The sequence below is a fragment of the Megalobrama amblycephala genome, linkage group LG18, assembly GCF_018812025.1.
Source record: "Megalobrama amblycephala isolate DHTTF-2021 linkage group LG18, ASM1881202v1, whole genome shotgun sequence".
Lineage (NCBI taxonomy): Eukaryota > Metazoa > Chordata > Actinopteri > Cypriniformes > Xenocyprididae > Megalobrama > Megalobrama amblycephala.
The window spans coordinates 10309244-10323005 of NC_063061.1; the positions used below are offsets into that span (position 1 = coordinate 10309244).

Sequence of the window (13762 nt, forward strand, 5' to 3'; positions counted from 1 at the left end):
TGTTCTCTTTTTAACTGTGCCTGTATTTTAGAAAAAACCAAAAGCATAACTGTACATACAATTCCATGCAGTTTCCAGATGAAATAAACACTAGAGGCAGTAAAACACCAACAAACAAATTATGATTACAGGGGCACATTATCAATTAATAACGACTTACTTTCACACTTGCACAATACTATGTTATGACCTCAAAACACTTTGAGATTCACATCACATAAACAGCTCCATATGAATAGCTTTTCTGACATAGTAAACTTGCTCGGTAGCTCACTTGGTACAACACTGCACTTGTGAGGTGGAGGGCTTGTGTACCAGAGTCCCATGAAACACAGGACAAAAGTCATGATAAAAGATTGTAAAAGCTAAAATGGCATGTTTGCTTCAACAAATGTGTTTTTATTTCACGTTTGCTTTTGTTAACACTATCGGCTAGGTTTAGGTCAGGGTTTAGTGCACATAATATGTTATTTTCAAATGTGAAAGAGAGTTAACCTTGTAACGCCACTCACTGGACATCTGAATTTATGAACTGCCAGGATATATACAACAACCAATGTGATAAAATGAAAGCACCTCACTGGACATTTCACTTTGAAAGTGTCACGAAGCATGCAAGAAGCCATGTAACATCATTTCGCAGAAACGTCACCACAGGCATGTTTTTCCAATGAGTCTGGGTTGTCTCTTTTATACATATGCAGCTATACACACACACACTTGTTTTTCATGATTTATGGGGACTATCCATCGACGTACTGATTTTTATACCCCCTTCACTAACTCTATCCCTAAACCGACCCATCACAGAAAACTTTCTGCATTTTTAGATTTTCAAAACACTTCATTTAGTATGAAGCTGTTTTCTTCATGGGGACTGAAAAGATGTCCCCATAAGGTCAAAATTTACTGGCATTTGTCTGGCCCAAATTAAATACTGTATATATATATATATATATATATATATATATATATATATAAGAAATGAGGAGGCAAACAATGACCTCACAGTTTTTATTTATTTTATTATTATTTTTTTTTTTATAAATCAAATGTAAATTCATGTCCATTACTTGTCACATTTTCCTCATTAAATGAACATTACTTTACATCAAAAAATAAAACTAATACATGTTTTTCCTTTTTTCTTTTTTTTTACATTAACAATGTAATTAATGTTCTTTTTATTAAAATCAAGTCAATCTCATTAAGTTAGTGTTTTAACCTTTTTTTTACATTTATTCCAAAATGATAACTAAAGGCAATAACAATTTAACCATCTATGGTATGCAATATCTAGCGTAGCGTCAGTTCTGGCAGGTCACGTCAGTCAAGCTTGCATCAGCTGACTCCCAGGTGACTTGTGTCTACCTATAGGAATACGACGCCTATCACGGCATCTATATATAAGCTCCTCAGTATTATCAGCAGCTATTGCATTCTCAGGAGCAATTACCCTCCTCCATCCCCAGCTCCTCCTCTCTTCAGTCAGGATTGGCCTTATTATTCCCCTAATCAGACTAATTCTCAAATATGTCTTCCTTAAATTATGACATTTAATGATATCTGCATATGTTGGTCCTGTTCTGTTTACCCTGGGGGGTTTATTGCTGCTCTCCCTGCACTTATCCATGCTAGGCTGCATGGATGCGCAGGGAGTTCTTGCCCAGAACAGAACCATACCGCCAATACAAACTCTATGCATTATCTATCATATTTGACGATAGTGGTCCTGACAGAAATGATATCAATAAGGGAAAAAAAAAAAATTGTGGTGCTTTTTCCTGCTTAAATTCGGACATTATAACAATATCAATAAACATTCTCATTTTTTATTTATTTATTTTTAAAAAGTTCAATTAAAAAGTCTAATTTTATTAAAAACAAACTAAAATAGACTGTTACCTTGAGGCAACACTGCACTGTAGAGGGTTAAACAATATATATTATATATTATATATATATATATATATTTTTTATGGTTTGATTTTCAGCTGTTCTTTTTAATAGTCAACTTACTCTGGATCATCAGTCATGCTCAGTAAACAACACTGTCACAGACACAAAGATCTATCTTTAATTTCACCAAACTCACTAAAAACCCACGCAGTCATCATGTTTTCAGGTCTTTTCAAGTTTGATTATGACGTGACTTTTTAATTAGTCTTCCCATTGATGCTGTCATTTTGTTCATTCAGACTGACGCACGGAATGCACACGTAAACAAGAGGCGGGATTTATCGCACAAACCAATCATATTCAATCATAACCAATCATATTCAATCATAGGAGGCATTGCGTGACTTTCCCCCATTCATTCTCCATATTTTCTTACTAATGAAATAAAGAAATAAATTTAATCATTAAGAGGTCATTTATTTAAAAACAAGTGCTGTTTCTTCGTATCTTGTTGTCTGGTAAAGTGTTTTCTCAAAGAGAAGATAAGAAGTCGCACCCTCTTGGACTCAACCTAGAAACATGGGAAGCCTATTTCGCTTGAATCACAGGTGATAGCCATATCCCTGCTGTAGCTCGTGTGTACCCTCAGATGCCTATCGATGGAATTGCCTCTCGGCTTGCTGGAGGCTCCATCTTGAGATCTGATCGAGTTCTTCAAAGTCAGAGAAGCTGCCTTTATATCATCTATCATAGGAACGTGGCATTCCTCAGGAGTGCAGAGAGAAATAGAAAGAATGTGAAGAGCACAGGGAAGTGGTGGAGACTGAGATGTTTGTTGCATTTAAAGGAATAATTAATCTAACTGAATTTAGAAGCGGCATTTAGAAGTCAGATATTTCTTAGTATTTGCCACCGTCCTTGGCAAAACAGTAAATCATTGTGTTTATCCAGGTAAGTGAAACTGGTGCTACTTTCATGTCTCTCAAATCACACCGTGCGCACATTCTCTTTTGTTTTATACAAACAAAACTGTCACATGGACCACTTTTATGATACCTTTATGATGCTTTTTCGTCCTTTTTGGAGCTTGATATCCATGACTTCTCCTTTCGTGTTTCACAGAAGACAGAAAGGTGTACAATAAATGATGACAGTTATTTCATTTTTGGGGTAAACAATCCCTTTAATTCAAGAAATACAATGGCTGTGCAACATTACCGCAAAACACACTTTCAAAGTGATGCTAAAAGCACTTCAGTTATATCAGAAACAGATGAATATGAATCTGGGAATGTTTATTGGTTGTTGTACGTATTGCAGAAGTTCAGGAATGAAATGTCCAATAACTAGAGCTAAAACATAAATGCTCTGTCCTGTTTGAAAATATGTCTCACCTACACTTAACCGTACTGTAAACCTAACCAATAGTGTAAACAAAAGCAAATGTGACATAAAAATGCATTTTCTGAAGCAACCATGGCATTTTAACTTTCTTCTTTGAGTCTTTGGGCCCTATCATGCACCCGGCGCAATGTGACGCCAGGCACGACACAAGTGTTTTTTGCTAGTTTCAGCCCAACGCAGTTATCATTTTCAAGTCCAGCGCCCACGTTGTTTAAATAGCAAATGCACTCGCGCCCATCTGTTCACCCATGTTCGTTAGTAATATGCGCCTATAGGCGTGTGCACAACGGTCGTACACTCTGATTGTTACACACACAGGGATGCGCAGGAGCACACAAACGAGCCAAATATTAAAAATAAAAGGATTACAATGTAAAAGATTATTATTTTGTAGTACATAAAAAATACGTACATGTCATAATAAATAGTCATTGCATGTATCAGAATTAGTCAAACCAAAATTTATTCAGACAACTTGAACATTTCATTCATTAATACAGTTTATTCACTATAGTTTTAAAAAATGTTAATAAAATATGACAAGATCTCAGAGTTAAACTGTGTCAGAAAAAAATCTTAATAATGTCAGATAACACTTAAGCAAAACATGGTCAGGTCAAAGTGTTTGAATAAATTTTGGTTCCAAATTTTTAGTTTGTTTTACTGGTAGTCCACTGTATGAAGAATTTTTGGGTGTAATATGTCACAGTTTACTTTATGTTGCTATCCTCACTTACATAAATGAACTATTGTGTCCTGCACCCACTAGTAAAAATATACCAAAAATATAAAAAATGTCTGAATAATTTTTGGTTTGACTGTACCTATTTACAGTAATGACAAAAATGGCTGATTATTTGACCAGTCGTGGCAATACACACATGTATTTAAAATGACTCGTCAGGTTGAGGGTGTCTATATTCCACCATGTAAATAGCAATCCGCCATGGTTCAAGTGTACCTGGCTTTTAAAGGGAATGGGAGATGACACTCTGATCGGTTTATTGCACATTATGCCCATAACACCCATGACTCATTAAGAGACTAGGTACAACCCTTTTGGACCATGCGCCTGGCGCACCAACCATTTTTTCCGTCATTAAACTAGCAAACGTGGATTCGGACGCCCTAAGTGCACCTGCGCCATGTGCTTCAGACCATGCACTTAGATCATTAAAATAGGGCCCTTTGAGTTATTTTACCATGATTCATGTTTCACAGGACTCGTACCCAAATGCTCCACATCACAACGGCAATGCTGTACCAGGTGAGCTTCCGAGCAAGTTTACTACATCAGAACAAACATGCATCTAGAGCTGGATATGTGATGAAAACATCAAAATGTATTCATTTACAGACTGTGCACTATGGTAAAAGTGTTTTGAGGTCATAACATAGTATTGTGCAAGGAACCGCACATATTGTTAATCTGCCACAGTAATCCGAATTTCTGTAAAAAGGAACAAAAGTTGTTGGTGTTGGTCATTTCAGCTGGAAACCACAGTGAATTGAATGTATCGGTACATTTTTGGAGTTTTGTAAAAATGTAGGTAGAGGCACTTTTTTTTTTTCAGTGAGCATAGGTTATTTTAATTAGCCAGGTGAATAAACATGAGGGATTCATCTTATCTGACCCACATACAGTAGATGAGTGAGGCTTCATTAATGCTTCCCCAGAGCACCATCACCACCAATCACTGTCAGCTCGCATGGATTTCCTATAGAGTTCATATCACTTTGGACTGTACTGATCTGTCTCAGGCTGCCTATAGAAGTGCTAAATCAAGTGATTGCAGAACACACATTTATACGGACATTCTGAGTCAAAGAACCGTGAGCATATTTTGCAAAGTCAACAGAGCTTCGCTGGGCTTTTATCTGAAAACCTCACAGAAGTTCAATCTTCTTACCGACAGTCGTGATCATCTGGATTGCGAATTAGACTGACCATCAGCTGTGCACAGATTTAGGGTCTTTTTTCAAACCTGATGCAAATTATTGCTGACTGACCAGGCTCCAGCCAGCAGGTGAGCTTCGTCTCGCTTAAGTCTCTCAAACGACAGAAAGCAATCATGTGGACTTTGAGTGACAAGGCTGCTGATGAGACACAATGTCCTGCTTGTGTTCGGATGTGGCCGGTCGGCAGGCCTCCGTTCTCTGGAGGAAAGAACATTGACTGAGGTGTCTGCTCGCCAAAGACACGTACGATAAGGTCTTTCTCCCCTTTCGATCTAGGACGGACGATCAGGATCCTATAAAATTCTGTGGGCGGCAAATTTACGGCCCTCTCACCACACCGCAAGCCGCTTTATTGAATCAGGGCACAAGGAGATTGAATAGCCTTGTTTTCAAGGAACAACATTAAAGAGGAGTGTCCACTCCAAGGTCTTAATAGATTCCTCTACACACAAGGGGGTGTTAACTCAGTGGGTGTCAACTAAATGCTTTCATCTTTTTATTTCTGGGTCGTCACTGTGACCACATATTCAGTGCGATTCTCATCTTGCCCTGCAAAGGTGAATGCACCAAGTGTGTCTAATGTATACTGATATAGATCAGACTAACAATGCCATGATGAATGTTTCATTTGGTTTTACTTAAAGGATTAGTTCACACAAAAGATCTAAAACCTAAACAGAATATGAGTTGGTCCACAATTCCTGCATTAAAGGATTAGTTCATTTCAGATTTAAAATTTCCTGATAATTTACTTACCCCTATGTCATCCAAGACGTTAATATATTTCTTTCTTCAGTCAAAAAGAAGTTAAGGTTTTTGAGAAAAACATTCCAGGATTGTTTTCCATATAGTGGACTTCACCAGGGTACAATGGGTTGAAGGTTCAAATTGTAGTTTCAATGCAGCTTCAAATGGCCCTACACGATCCCAGACGAGGAATAAGGGTCTTGTCTAGCGAACGATTGGTCATCCCAAAAAAAAAAAAAAAGTTTAACCACAAATGCTCGTCTTCCACTGCTCTGCGATCCGCCACGCATTACGTAATCATGTTGGAAAGGTCATGGTAGGGCGAAGAACTCCATCTCATTTTCTCCTCCAACTTCAAAATCTTCCGACATTGTAGTTTTACCATTCTTTGTAAAGGCCGTTTGACTTAGTCTTTGCACGTTCACTTTGTCGACACTGGATCGGTACTTCTAGCTATGTCACACGTGACCTTTCCAACGTGATTACGTAATGCATGGCTGATCGCAGTGCAAGACAAGCATTTGTGGTTAAAACATATATACTTTTTTTTTCTTTTTTTGACAGTACAAGGGTGCAGGCTTTATATTATATATTATTACACACCTGTTCAAAAGTTTGAATGTTTTTGAAAGAAGTCTCTAATGCTCACCAGGTCTGCATTATATGATCAAAATACAGGGAGTGCAGAATTATTAGGCAAGTTGATTTTCTGATCATATTTTTTTCCCAAGCACATTTTACCAATTCCAATCCACATCAATCTTAATAACTACTATTAATATTGTTTTTAATCATTTATAAGTGATATATAATTGTTCATGAAGGCTGGAAATGAAAAATGCCTTATATTCAGGTGTGCAGAATTATTAGGCAAGTTTTCTTTTACAGGCAAAATGAGCCAAAAAAGAGATTTAACTCAGACTGAAAAGTCAAAAATTATTAAATACTCATGAGAAGGACGCAATACTAATGCAATACTAGAAATTGCAAAGTTAAAGCATGACCAAGGGACAGCAAAATGCTCATTGGGTCAGTGGGGTCAGACAAAAACAGGTGGAAAAGAAAAGACACATGTTAACTGCAAAATAATTAAGAATTAAGGTGAAGAATTAAGTGTGAAACCATCAGGAACCCTTTAGTCTCCAGCGCCACCATTTTCCAGAGCTGCAACCTACCTGGAGTCTCCAGAAGTGCAAGGTCTCAGGATCTCAGAGACTTAGGTTAGCTAAAGAATCCTAAAAAATGACCCGCACTTGATAAGAATCACAAGCTGAAGTGTTATAAAATACATGAAGACTGGGTTTTTATAGGCCTTATAAACCGACAGCTTGAGAGTGACTCCTGAAGGACCAGCACCACATCCTCTTGTACCACTGTTTGAAGAATTTATCTTCCAGAATCTGGCAGTAAGTTTTGGAAGATCATTTTTAGTCCATCTCTGCAAGACAGACATTTCAGGATAAGAGATGGACTAAAAGTGAACTCAAACACCTTACTGCCAGATTCTGGATAAATTCTTCAAACAGTGGTACAAGAGGATGTGGTGCTGGTCCATCAGGAGTCATTCTCAAGCTGTCTGTCTATAAGCCCTATTAAAACCCAGTCTTCATGTATTTTATAACACTTCAGCTTGTGATTCTTATCAAGTGCAGGTCATTTTTTAGGATTCTTTAGCTAACCTAAGTCTCTGAGATCCTAACACCTTGCACTTCTGGAGACTCCAGGTAGGTTGCAGCTCTGGAAAATGGTGGCGCTGGAGACTAAAGGGTTCCTGATGGTTTCACACTTAATTCTTCACCTTAATTCTTAATTATTTTGCAGTTAACATGTGTCTTTTCTTTTCCACCTGTTTTTGTCTGACCCCGCTGACCCAATGAGCATTTTGCTGTCCCTTGGTCATGCTTTAACTTTGCAATTTCTAGTATTGCATTAGTATTGCGTCCTTCTCATGAGTATTTAATAATTTTTGACTTTTCAGTCTGAGTTAAATCTCTTTTTGGCTCATTTTGCCTGTAAAAGAAAACTTGCCTAATAATTCTGCACACCTGAATATAAGGCATTTTTCATTTCCAGCCTTCATGAACAATTATATATCACTTATAAATGATTAAAAACAATATTAATAGTAGTTATTAAGATTGATGTGGATTGGAATTGGTAAAATGTGCTTGGGAAAAAAATATGATCAGAAAATCAACTTGCCTAATAATTCTGCACTCCCTGTACAGTTAAAACAGCAATATTGTGAAATATTATTACAATTAATTTTTTTTAAAAATATATTTGAATGTATATTTTAATATTTTTTATTGTAATATTTTAAAATGCAATTTATTCCTGTGATGGTAAAGCTGAATTTTCAGCAGCCTTAAGTCTTCACTCTTCAGTCATTCTAATATGCTGATTTGGTGTTCAAGAAACATTTCTTATTACTGTGTTGCTTAATATTTTTGTGGAAACTGTGATACATTTTGTTTTTCAGGATTCTCTGATGAATATAAAGTTTAAAGAACTGTATTTATTTGAAATAGAAATCTTGGTAACAATTTAATTGAAGCCTATTTATATATATATATATATATATATAATGAATTATCAAAGCCATTTTAATGCATTTATTATACCTTATAATGCACCTTATAATGCATTGCATGATGAATAACTGTGACATTATATTATAATACTTACAGTATCTATTCATTTACCTTTAGAAAGTATAATGCATTAAAACACATGGCAAACAACCAATTTCAGATGTAACAATGAATCTGAAAATATAATGAGTTTTAACTTTGGTTACAATGATTTATGAAAAGATATGAAGCATTATAACGTGCATTATGAATACATTTCAAGTAAAGTTTTACAGAAATCTTTTGTAACATTACAAATGTCTTTACTGTCAATTTTGATCAATTTAATGCATCTTTGCTGAATAAATGTAAAAAAAGAAAAAAGAAAAAGGGACCCACTTTATATTAAGTGGCCTTAACTACTATGTACTTACATTTAAATTAATCATTAGATACAATGCACTTATTGTGTACATACATGTTTCTACATTGTACTTATATTTTAAAAAACACCTGCATGTAATTACATCTGTAATTAATTTCTGTAATTACATTTATAATTACTCTGTTTACGCATCCCTTAACCCTTACCCCTACCCTTAAACCTACCCATACCACCAAAGCTTTCCCTAACCTCACCCGTTTCCCACCTCAATAGCTGCAAAAGTGTTTTGCAATTCAATATGAACCCAATAAGAACATTGTACTTATTTTTTGATGTAAGTACATAGTAGTTAAGGCAACTTAATATAAAGTGGGACCAGAAAAAGAACAGGAATCTTAGTGACCCCAAACCTTGGCAGCGTATAGACTACATGTGAGAGCGTGTTGGTTAAACAAACCCAGATATGTCAAAAGCTTATAAGAGTTTCAAACTGCAGACAAGCAGCTTTTAATATTATTTTAAAAATATATGGAAAATCATTGCACCATTTTGCCTGTAGCAACTGAAAAGCTAGTGACAAAAGTACTGTGGGAGACCACTTTAACGGCAGAAGTGCTTTCACCCCCTCAACAGTAAGGGAAACAAGTCACTATGCCCTTTGGGCCAGAAATAATAATCATAATAACAGCTACTCTTTGAATGTCACTCTTACTGTTTACTTTATATCATTGCTGCCTGAGTGGCCACTGTAAACCTCTGTAGGTTTAAAACTGCCTGGTGCTTTTATAACCGGGGTTGAGAGTGGTTTAGATTGGTTTCAGATGGAAACAGTTTACAGTTAAAGCATACTGCATCAAAGTATTTACAGTTGCCTGGCTGCTGCTGTCGCCACCATAATAATAGATAAACAAACAGTGTACATGTTACAACACTTAAGTTTACTTTTAGCATACTGCTTTGATGTAAAGGTATTTAATTAATAATTTATATTTAATAATAGACTACAATAGCAAATAATAATGCATTACCATGTGCCCGAAGCTGAATACCTATCAGAAAAAGAGAATGACATGGGTTTGTTGCAGTCTCCTTTGATTGTGTGCATCTCAAAAAAATACAAACTTGTCAAAAGTAATTATATGTATTTAATTATTATATGTAGTTAATTTATGTAGTTAATTATTATTACTCAGTACTTAAATGTATAATTACACTGTAACACAGACACCGTAAAATGTTCCAGCCTCAGACCTAGGGGATATTTGGGTTGGCAGCAAAGTGTACCTTACCTGTGAAACAATAAAAGAGACAGACAAAATGAGTGTACTTCCCTTGGCGCATTTCAGAAGTTTACTTCTGAGATCGCACCTGGGAGAAAACCAAGCGCATGGTCTGAAGAGCATGGCGCAGGTGCACTTAGGGCATGTCCAAATCCACTTTTGCTAGTTTAACAATAGAAAAAAATGGTCGGCACGCCAGACGCAGGGTTGTACCTAGTCTCTTAATGAGTCGTGGGTGTGTTTTGGGCATGACATGTATACTACAGTATTTAAAATGCTTCAAACAGCCACTCAATTTTTTTTTGTATTTGCAATGTTGTTCCAAATACTTAACACTTAAAGACTTAACTGGCTATTTATTTTCAAACTTAAACATTTTTATATTTTAATATGGACTACAACATGCCCTATAATGACTGAACATTTTCTGATTATTTGTTATTGTTCAGTAACACTTGATAACCTAAGACTTCATTAGTTATCATGTTAATTCATTATTACCAAACTGACAATGAAAAAATAATGTTATTATAGCATTTAAAATAGCATTTATTAATCTTAGTTAATGTTAATTTCTAGTTAATGTTTATTAACATTGTTAAAATGATGTTGTAATTATTATTTAAAGGATTAGTTCACTTTCAAATTAAAATTTCCTGATAATTTACTCACCCCCATGTCATCCAAGATGTTCATGTCTTTCTTTCTTCATTCGAAAAGAAATTAAGGTTTTCGATGAAAACATTCCAGGATTATTCTCCTTATAGTGGACTTCAATGGAGCCCAAACAGTTGAAGGTCAAAATTACAGTTTACAGCAATCCCAGACGAGAAACAAGGGTCTTATCTAGAGAAACCATCGCTCATTTTCAAAAAAAAAAAAAAAAAAAAAATGTTAAAAATGTATACGTTTTAACCATAAATGCTCATCTTGAACTAGTTCTCTTCTTCTTCTCTATTTGAATTCCAGCAGTGTAGACACTCCTAAGTGTATTACTGCCCTCCACAGGTCAAAGTTTGAACTAAGGCTATGTCCACATGAAGCCGGAGCTTACCCTAAACCGATCTTTTTTTTTCCTTGTCTCAAAAAATATCTGCGTCCACACGAAACCAGGGTTCGAAATGAGGGGGGTCTGGGGGGGTCCTGGACCCTCCATAAGTCATTAGGGACCCCCCATAAGAATTCATTTTTGGATTTTGGGGGGTCCCTGGCAAATATATTTTAACATTAAAAATGATTGTGAAAATTATAGGTTTTAGTGACCTTTTGTATTTATAATAGTAATTAATTTATTTCCTAGCGCGAGGCAGCAATCAGGGCAGCTATTAGCCGAGTGAGTTCCTAACAGCGTCACAGATTGTTGTTGTGGTGCTCCCACAGACACGTACTAGATAAACGCGGCAAAACGAGACATCACAAAGAGTGAAATCCTGAATGAAAATCCTTTAAGGGCTTCGATTGTGTTTATATCTCCATAATGGCTTATAGTAAAATATTAGGACTTTGAGTTCCTATATCAAAAGTTGCATTAACTAGATGTCCAGTGTAATGATTAGAAGAGTACGTTTGTCAACGTTTCTTGCTAGCTGTAATTTATGTGTATGAAACCAAATACTATTACAAATTTTTTTTTAGAAAATGAGCGATGGTTTCTCTAGATAAGACCCTTATTCCTCGTCTGGGATCATGTAGAACGCTTTGAAGCTGCAATGAAACTGTAATTTTGACCTTCAACCGTTTGGGCTCCATTTGAAGTCCACTATATGGAGACAAATCATGGAATGTTTTCCTTAAAAACCTTAATTTCTTTTCGACTGAAGAAAGAAAGACATGAACATCTTGGATGACATGGGGGTGAGTACATTTTCAGGAAATTTTAATTTGAAAGTGAACTAATCCTTTAATGGACCCAAAACTAACAATGATCAGTTGTATTTTTTAACTAATATTAACAAAAAAATAATACCTTCTGTAACAAATGTAGCTATGGCTCATTCTTATTCTTAGTTAATGCATTAACTAACATTAAATAAAGAGACCTTTATAACTCTTTTGCACATTTGTGTACTGCGTTATTGTATTTAAATGTTCAGTTCTTTTTGTTATAAGAAAAAGAGTTCTTAAACTCTTGTTTCTTTGTAACTTATTTCAATATCGTGATAATACCGTTTACTGTGATAAAAGCATTAAGCAATTATCGCAACATGGAAATTTGATACCGTCACATGCCTACTGGTATATAATATATATATGGATTTAGTTTTGAGATACCTCCTTTTAATCCCTGCCAAAATTAGATCCGAATACAGAAGCAGATAATTTTGTCCCAGATACAAACAGATAAAGGGTTTGCTACACACCTCTAGATATCATAAAAATCATTTTACATCATTTTAATGTATTTCCTGAAAAAAACAAAACAAACAAAAAAAAAAAAAAACATTTGCCCACCACTTGTGACAGGCTCAATGTGCTCACAGAGAATCCTTTCTCAAGGTTCTTCAGGTTGGTCTCAACACATAGGGGTTAACTGCTTCCTCCCCTGGGAGTCTCCCACAGGCTTTGATCCACATTTCAAAGGCATTCTGACCTACCCCAGGTCCTCTATCCTATCTATCAATTTTTTTATGCTTTTCATAATGCATAATCTTTTTTGGAGATACAAACAAAGACTTGATCAATGGGGTTGTATTCTGCAAGAGACAAAAAGGCATTGCGCTTTACCCTCTGTGCTTCTGTTTGTCCATAGAGACACAGGCTAACGGCCCCGCCTGCTAATGTTGGCCTGTGATAGAACAAAAGAAGTCAGTTGCATCACTCTCTTATTTTTGAGGGAGAGTGCAAGAGCATATCATTATAGTAACATCTAAGGGAAAAGACCTCAGAGTACACACGCATAAAAAATACAGTTAACTTTTTAAAAAAGGTGTTAGATAATGCTAATAAAGCATAATGTAAGTTTAAAATAATAGTACTCTTTGGTCTCGTTGTGTGAGTTTGCGGTTTTGAGTTCACTGTGGCCATACGCTGTTCTGTCCGTGTGTGTTGTGTTCTGTGTAGCACGGCGTTCATGTTTTTCATAGGCCGCATTCTTTCATGTTGTCATGTTTTGTGTGGACACGCAGTCAATGAGCTCTCATTGGCTGCGTGTTCGTGTCATGTTGGGTTTGAGCACATGGCTTGTCATGTTTGTTTCTATGTGCCATGTGCTCCTCTGCCTATTGTCTTAAACATGCCCTTCTTGTTATCTGGGTCCGTTTCAATAAGGAGGTTCAACCAACTCTGAGTTAAAACTTGAACTCTGAGTTGACTTACTCTGAGTTTTCTGTTTCAGAACAGCTGAATTGAGTTAGTTCAATCGACTCTGAGTAGGTTGACTCTGAGTTAAGTGCGTGCACCATGACTATGAAAAGCCATCATCAGTCAATGCAAGTTTAATTCTTAGCACTGTTATAATATCAAAGGTGAAAACTGGTAGAACGGTAAGTTATTGAACTAATATTCATTTTCATTTT

General features: G+C 35.9%; 1 protein-coding gene across 6 annotated transcripts in view; it reads right to left on the reverse strand.

Moving 5' to 3' along the window:
* sgcd (sarcoglycan, delta (dystrophin-associated glycoprotein)) overlaps positions 1-13762 on the reverse strand; it is a 258141-nt gene that overhangs the window by 83054 nt on the left and 161325 nt on the right. The window lies entirely within an intron of this gene.